This window comes from Helianthus annuus, chromosome 1 (genome assembly GCF_002127325.2).
Source record: "Helianthus annuus cultivar XRQ/B chromosome 1, HanXRQr2.0-SUNRISE, whole genome shotgun sequence".
NCBI lineage: Eukaryota > Viridiplantae > Streptophyta > Magnoliopsida > Asterales > Asteraceae > Helianthus > Helianthus annuus.
In genome coordinates, this window is record NC_035433.2 from 107,917,552 (window position 1) to 107,926,055 (window position 8,504).

At 29.0% G+C, this 8,504-nt stretch overlaps 1 long non-coding RNA gene across 5 annotated transcripts; it reads left to right on the top strand.

Moving 5' to 3' along the window:
• Positions 1-448: 448 nt before the first annotated feature.
• LOC110922027 lies at positions 449-6,126 on the top strand. Of its 5 annotated transcripts, none has more exons than XR_004892722.1 (8): positions 485-585; positions 1,101-1,168; positions 2,112-2,185; positions 2,439-2,530; positions 3,339-3,406; positions 3,781-3,887; positions 4,233-4,289; positions 5,837-6,126. It is a non-coding gene; the product is annotated as an uncharacterized LOC110922027 (long non-coding RNA). The 5 variants fall into 5 exon arrangements; XR_004892723.1 differs by having other exon boundaries at positions 3,781-3,882; positions 5,837-5,922; XR_002582800.2 differs by lacking the exon at positions 3,339-3,406 and having other exon boundaries at positions 487-585; positions 5,837-5,922.
• The last annotated feature ends 2,378 nt before the right edge of the window (positions 6,127-8,504 follow it).

The window sequence follows — 8,504 nt, forward strand, 5'->3', positions numbered from 1 at the left end:
CATAGTAATATTTCCTTTTTTTTCTCATTCTTCTTGCACACACTTTACAAACCCTAAAAAACTAAGTTGCATCCTCTCTCCTATCACCACCACCAAGATCCTCAATTCTAAACCATAGCCAAATCTCTGCAACATCATCTTCTTCACACAAATCAATCCTATTAACCAATCAAAGGTATGTTTCTATGTTTTTGATTTTATTGTTTCTGATTTCTTTTTTTACGATTGTAATCTACACAATCGATCCTAAATCTACTTTATTTATGTTATTCAATTCTATAGAAACTTGATTTTATAAAGATTGTGTCGAATGCTATTAACTTCTTCTTTGTCCTAAACTTTGTAGATCTGATCATAAAAATTGAAGGTATGTTGTTTTAATTTGTTGTTTATCTATTGTGTATCTTTAATCTAGCGATTGAACATTTATCTTTCTGTTTTTTTTTGCAAACAAAATCAAGATCAGAGGTTTTATTATCATCATCTACATATATCAAAGTTACTGATTTTTGTTGATTTTGTTTTTCATGTGGAACCCTAAATCTTGGATAAAATCGGACTCCGATCATTCGTGAAACAACAGAGGTTAGTTAAATGTTATAGCTGTTTTCTTTTTTTAAGTTTGTGTAGGTTGATTTTATCCTTTCTGTTGGTATTTCTTTTTTTTTCGTTGTTTGTTGGTTGTTTGTTGATGATGATTTTGCATTATCCGATTCCAATCATATGAAATGATATTTTGTTGATGTTTTGATTTTGTTCTCATGTTACTCATATTTTTATTTACAGTCTTTTAGTTTGTTGTTGATGATGATATGTTTTGATTGTGTCCGATGTTTTTTGATTGTGTTGATGAAGATTTACAGTGGTCTGATATTTTTTCATCCGGTATAATGTTTTTGTCTTCGGAATATTGATTTTGGTTCTAAAAATAAATATTTTTTTATTTTTTAAACCGTTTCTTTTTATTTTTGAATTTGGAAGTTTCTCAATTGATTAAATTATCTTTTAAAGCTTATTGATTGTTGATTTAGGAATATTGATTGTTTTTCTATAAATACTTTACCGTTTTATTTTTTAAAAACCTTCATATATTTTTTCAGATATGCATCCCTTGCACAACAGTCCTTCATTTTTAAAGCTTATTGATGAAGATGACCCGATATTTTTGGTACGTTTATGTGTATTCTAATTACTAATCATATTTTAAGTAAACTGATATTTATCTTTTTTTATTTTGTTTTAAACTTATAGCAAATAAATGGTGATTTATATTTAGTATGATAATTTATGGCATTGGATGTTAGTGATATAATTTTCAGAATTCAAATTTTAAATTTTAAATTTTGAGGTTTCTAATTTAAATTTTAAATTTAAAATTTTGAGCAATTTTAAATTTCGTTAGTGATTTATTTTTAGTATGATAATTTTGCGGAATTAAGGTTTCTGTTTCTATAAATAAATGGTGTTACGTTTTTTGAAACCTCAAATTTAAAATTTTAAGGTTTCTATTTATATTTCCGGAATTTAAATTTTAAATTTTGATCAATTTTAAATTTCGTTAGTGAATTATTTTTAGTATGATTATTTTCCGGAATTAGGGTTTCTATTTCCGGAATTCAAATTTTAAATTTATATTTTGAGCAATTTTAAATTTTGTTAATGATTTTTTTTTGAAACCTCAAATTTAAATTTTAGTGATTTATTTTTAGTATGATAATTTTTCCGGAATTAAGGTTTCTATTTAAATTTTAAATTTAAAAGTTTTCCATTAATGTGTTTCATTTTAAATTTCGAATCTGTAAATTGAATTTAAATTTGAAAGGTTAGATTTTCCTAATAAGTTTGCTTGATTTACGGGATTGGATATTAGTGATTTGATTTTCAGATTTTAAATTTTAAATTTTGAAGTCAATCATTATTTTAAATTTAAATTTTGAAGTAAACCATTATTGTGTTTGATTTTAAATTTTGTATGCTTTGAAATCTTGATGTTTTTTTATGAGATGCTTTGACTATATTATTTGTAATTTTAGGGATGCTTCGAGTCTTTGACTATTGTTTTTGTACTCGAGTTGCATATCTCACAAACTTTTTGTGTTTTGTAATTTTAGGTGAAGAGCTTCTTTCAGACTCCTTCCCCTACAAGGAACTATTGAATGGGTTCCTATGAGAAGTTGAAGAAAAGGTATATCTTGCACTGTTTTGTGAGTTATAATTTTTTGTATTTTAGTTATAATTTTTGTATTTAATTAGTTTTTAATTCTTTAAAGATGTCTTTAATTTCTTTTTAAATCTGTTTTTGTTTCTATAAATAGATTAGTGTTGTTAAAGATGATTTTTGTATTCGAAATTATGATTCGGTTTCTGTAAATAGACTTTGTTTCTATAAATAGATTACCGTTATATTTTTTTTTAAACAATGGTTACTTCCTTTGCAGTTATGGATAATGAAAACAATGCTCCTTCGTTATTAAAGTCGATTGAGGACTATGATCCTATATTTTTCGAATTGTTCGTCGACCAAAAACAGGTTAGTTCAGTTTTGTTGTGTTGTTTGTTTTTTGATATGTATAGTCTTTCTTTTTTATTTTTGTCTTTAGGTGTTAATTTGAAATTTTATGTGATTATTTTTGAAGTTCTTATGGTTTGTTTTGTGAGTTATAATTTTTTGTATTTAGTTATGATTTTTGTACTTAGTTAATTGTTAATTCTTTAAAGATGTCTTTAATTTCTTTTTAAAGTTGTTTTTGTTTCTATAAATAGATTAGTGTTGTTAAAGATGATTTTTGTATTCGAAATTATGATTCGGTTTATGTAAATAGACTTTGTTTCTATAAATAGATTACCGTTATATTTTTTTTTAAACAGTGGTTACTTCCATTGCAGTTATGGATCATGAAAACAACGCTCCTTCGTTGTTAAAGATTGATTGACTATGATCCTATATTTTGGTATGTTTCTTAAGTTTTCAGTTTTGTGCACACAATAAGTTATTGCAACTTATATGTTTTTTTTTTGTTTCGATTGATAGGAAATACCATATGATTTTGCAACCTTATTGTGGGGAGAACAACTTCCATATGTCAATGTCTTAAAATTAGTGATGATGATTTATCGTGAGTCATTGAGTTATAATTTTTGTATTTAGTTAGTTGTTAATTCTTTAAAGATGCCTTTGATTTCAATTTTAAAGTTGTTTTTGTTTCTATAAACAGATTACTGTTGTTAAAGATTATTTTTGTATTCGGAATTATGATTCGGTTTCTGTAAATAGACTTTGTTTCTATAAATATATTACCATTATATATTTTTTAAAACAATGGTTACTTCCTTTGCAGTTATGGATCCTAAAAACAACTCTCATTCGTTGTTAAAGTTGATTGAGGAATATGATCCTATATTTTTGGTATGTTTCCTTAGTGATTTGATTTTTAAATTTTAAATTTTGAAATCAATCATTATTTTAAATTTAAATTTGAAAGTTTTCCATTAATGTGTTTGATTTTAAATTTCGAATCTGTAAATTGAATTTAAATTTGAAAGGTTAGACTTTCCTAATAAGTTTGCTTGATTTACGGGATTGGATATTAGTGATTTGATTTTCAGATTTTAAATTTTAAATTTTGAAGTCAATCATTATTTTAAATTTAAATTTTGAAGTAAACCATTATTGTGTTTGATTTTAAATTTTGAATGCTTTGAAATCCTGATGTTTTTTATGAGATGATTTAACTATATTATTTGTAATTTTAGGGATGTGCTTTTATTTTGATTCATTAGGTGTTTATTTTGGATGGTCCGGAGTTTTTGGCTGCAACTATGTTGGACAGAGATATGCTTGCTATTGCTGTAAATTGGTACCATGTCGGTTGGTTTTGCTTGGTAAGGTTAGACTTTCCTAATAAGTTTGCTTGATTTACGGGATTAGATATTAGTGATTTGATTTTCAGATTTTAAAAATTTTGAAGTTAATCATTATTCTAAATTTAAATTTTGGAAAAACCATTATTTGTGTTTGATTTTAAATTTTCAATTTCGAAGTCAATTATTATGTTAAATTTAAATTTAAAGTTTGCCATTAATGTGTTTGATTTTAAATTTCGAATCTGTAAATTGAATTTAAATTTGAAAAGTTAGTCTTTCCTAATAAGTTTGCTTGATTTACGGGATTGGATATTAGTATACTTTGTTTATTGGGTTTTAACTAATAATTTGATTGACTCGGTTGTTAGATTTGTGACGATGCGTCGGACAAACAACATTGGGAAAATATACAGCCTTGAGCCTTGGTAAGTTAACACATTAGTTAAGGTTATGATGTTTTTTCATGGCACCGACACATTATTGAGTAGTAGCGCATTAGGTTAGTGATATTAAAATTTGTGCCTTGAGAAATTTTGTATATTGATTGATGTTTGAAATTGATTGTGAGGTCTTTGAATGTGCATTGTATTGCTGATTGATGTATGAGATTTTGTTGATTGGCATAAGGTATTAGATAAGATGTGTTTGAAGTTGTGAAGATGAATAAGTGAGACATGTGTAGCAGATATTAGTGAGTGCACAACACATTAGTTAGGGTTTTGAATTATTGCTACAGGTTAGTGATGTTAGAGATTGTGTTATGAGAAATGTGTAGATTGAATTATGTCTGTGTTTGATTGTGACACCTTTGATTGTGCATGAAATTGCTGGTTATATGAGATTTTGTTGATTGTAGACAAATAAGTTTGAACAGAACTTATTAGATTTGAAAGTTTGCCATTAATGTGTTTGATTTTAAATTTCGAATCTGTATATTGAATTTAAATTTGAAAGGTTAGACTTTTCTAATAAGTTTGCTTGATTTACGGGATTGGATATTAGTGATTTGATTTTCAGATTTTAAATTTTAAATTTTGAATTCAATCATTATTTTAAATTTAAATTTTGAAGTAATGGCAATCTGAGTCTGATTTTTTCGTGATTAATATTCGATGAGTAACCCAATCTGAGTCTGATTTTTTTCGTTAACGATTCTGGTAAACTTTTCCGATTGGGTTTTCTGCAAGGCTAATCATCTAAATTAATTTGTTATTTTTATGGTTTACCATTGCATAAGTTAGTATAATTTGTTGACAAAGTTTTGTTTTGTGGGATAGTAGTCATAAATTGAGTAATATTCAAGGTTTATGTGTTTTTATTTTGATTCATTAAATAAGATGTGTTGAGTAATATTCAAGGTTTATGTATATATGAGATTTTGTTGATTGGCATAAGGTGTTAGATAAGATTGTGTTTGAAGTTGTGAAGATGAATAAGTGAGACATGTGTAGCAGATATTAGTGAGTGCACAACACATTAGTTAGGGTTTGAATAATTGCTACAGGTTAGTGATGTTAGAGATTGTGTTTTGAGAAATGTAATTGTAGATGAATTATGTTTGTGTTTGATTGTGACACCTTTGATTGTGCATGAAATTGCTGGTTATATGAGATTTTGTTGATTGTAGACAAATAAGTTTGAACAATTAGATTCACATTTAAGTATAAAAATGAGAGGTTGTTATAATCTGAATTATATTCTGAACGAAAAACTGAAAGGAAAAGGAAAAAAGAATAATTTAATACAGAGAAAAGAGGATAGAGAGAGAGTTGCCACATTTTTAAAACAAAAATATAAGGTAACCATGCTTCTAAAATCTACTATACTTTTTAATAATATTTTGTGGAAAATGGACTATATTGGGTAGGTAGTCAAACATGGTTTTTAGGGTCAAAACGGCTGTGTTTGGGTTGACTCGGGACACTTTTATGAAAAACTTGATGTTTCTGACCTTAATAAACCATTTTTGTAGATGACCAATGTATATCTCTATTTGAGGAATTCTCCAAAGATCCAGAGCTGATTGTTTCATAGAGTTGTGAAGTTGCGTTAAACATACTGGATTTTGAATGATCCGACAAACCATTCGAGGTACTTTGGAAGATTAAGTCTCTTATCTGGGTGGTTGTTACAGGTTTAGGATGTTAAATGATTTTGGATGTACTCTGCGATGTCGATGATGCAGAGATGTTGGTGAAGCTCAGGTTAACAACTTCATGTGTATATTTTAATGAATAAAAGTTTTGTTGTTTTATATTTTCTAATTTAAACTTTTAATTAACTTCTAAATTTAATTAAATGGGTTTATTTTGCAGCTTCGAACAACTTCATGTGTATATTTTTATATAAAAAAGAAAAGTTTTTTTTTTGTTTCATGGGTCGTTCAGAAGAGGCAAGTTTCTACCTCCGGTTCTTGCCCGAAGTTTCTGCCTTACTCGCAACCCATTGACTACAACTTTCAATTCAAAACAATTATAAAAAAATTTACGTTTGAAAACATGTATTTTATTTTATTTAATGACATAACTCGATTAATATAAAGTAAATTTTTCTACCCGCGAAGTTCGCGGGTGATAACCTAGTGGTTGTACAAATGCTTTTCCGAAGAGTGCTTCATTGTAGACCAGGTTAGAGTTGTAGTTGCTATATATAATGTTTACTTAACACTTTTAGAGGCATCTTTGCCTATACTTTACAATCATCAAACCTTTAATATCAAAATATACAATCAATTTATCCTTTAAAAAATCGGATGGTGTAATGTGTGGACTGAGAACAACGCGTAGGACGGTGTAATGTGTAAGACTATAAAGTCTACCTGTTAACTTAAAAATTCAGGATAGTGTAATGTGTGGGACTAGGAACAAACCTAGGACTCATGTAATGTGTAGGACTATAGTCTACATGTTACTTAAAATTCAGGATGGTGAATGTGTGGGATTGAGAACAAAGCCTAGGACTGGTGTAAATGTGTAGGACTATGTCTAAATGTTACTTAAAAATTTCGGATGATGTAATGTGTGGGACTAAGAACAACGCGTAGGACTGGTGTAATGTGTAGGACTATAGTTCTACATCTTTACATTGGTAGCATATCTTTTTCACTTGCTATCTTTTGTGTATAAGTTTTTCTAAATGATTCTAGTCCAACCTATGAATTATTCCAATGTTTCGAATCCTGTTGCAATGTTTTCATTTAATACAAACACAATCAAATGCTTACTACCAATTGGATCTGTAGTTTTCTATGGAATACGGTGGTTTCTTCTCGAATAATCAAGACTGTAATAGCTTTTTATATTTCAAAATTACTTATCATGTATTATAGTCGCACAATGAGGTCATAAATGCAGAACCTTAATGTTGCTAAGTAATGTCACATAAATGGTGACATTACTTTAATATTACACAAGATTTCCTAAATGCCAACTTCAAAGATTTTCACCAGAGTTTCATAAATGTAACAACCCGCACGTTCGTGCGTTTTACTACTCGTTATACTCGTTACTGATGTGCGTGCGGTGTGATAGATTTTTATGTATATTTTTTAGCCCTTCTAACACTTTTAGTCAAGTTTTAAATTTATAAAACACGATATTTACTAACACTAAACACACATATGGGCAAGTGCAGGGGCGGATCCAGGGGTGTTTTGGGGGTTCCCGGGAACCCCTCGATTTGGAAAAAATAGTGGAAATCTCGTATGATTTGGAAAAAATTAGTAAGAATCTACTAAAAGGAACCTGGTAAAAAATGTTCTTGGATCCGCCACTGGGCAGTGCACCCATGGTGAGCGTAGTATAGTGTTGGTAAGATACCGAGGTGTCCAACGACACAAGAGCTTTTAATACCGGTTTATCCTCAACGTCTAATCAAATCAAACAGTTAGGAAAAAGGTTTTAAACTAGAAAATAAAAACTAAAATGCTGAAAATAAAAATAAAATAAATAAAACAGATAGACAAGATGAATCACTTGGATCTGACTCGCCTTTAGTGTAACCTTTGATTATTTCCGCACATTTGCATTTTTTAAGAGATTATTTAGTTATTGTAGTAGGCCTCTCTTTGAAGGTGACGTTACCTCGACCCAAGTAGTTTGAGTCAGCAAGGATACAATCCTAAAGGGTCGGATTATTGAAAGATAATTAATTAAGTTATTAATACGTAATGTGGTAGGCCCCTCTTTTGAAGGTGACGTTACCCTCGGCTAAGTAGTCTGAGTCAGCAGGGATACAGTCCTAAGTAGCCGGGTTAAAGTTTTTTTAGTAGTTTACATATGAGGGGATCAAAGAGTTTGGACCCCCGCCATCCATACCATTGGGTATTGAAGGAGGTCCTACTAAATTTGACCCAGGTCCTTCCAGGATCTATACACTGAACAATGGCAAGACTCTTACCAACCATTCCCTTAACCCCCGGCCAGGTAGCCAACATATCTCCATATAGACCGTGGAGATATGAATGGTGAAAATCTTTTATTTTATATAGACAGTAAAATAATGCCAAGACACCACAGACAAATGATAAGGAAGAATCACCTTCAACATATGAAACTAGTTATTAAAGTCATTAATACATAACCAAATAAAAAGTGCGAAAAGATTTCAAATAAAAAGTATTACACTAATTGCTTGTCTTC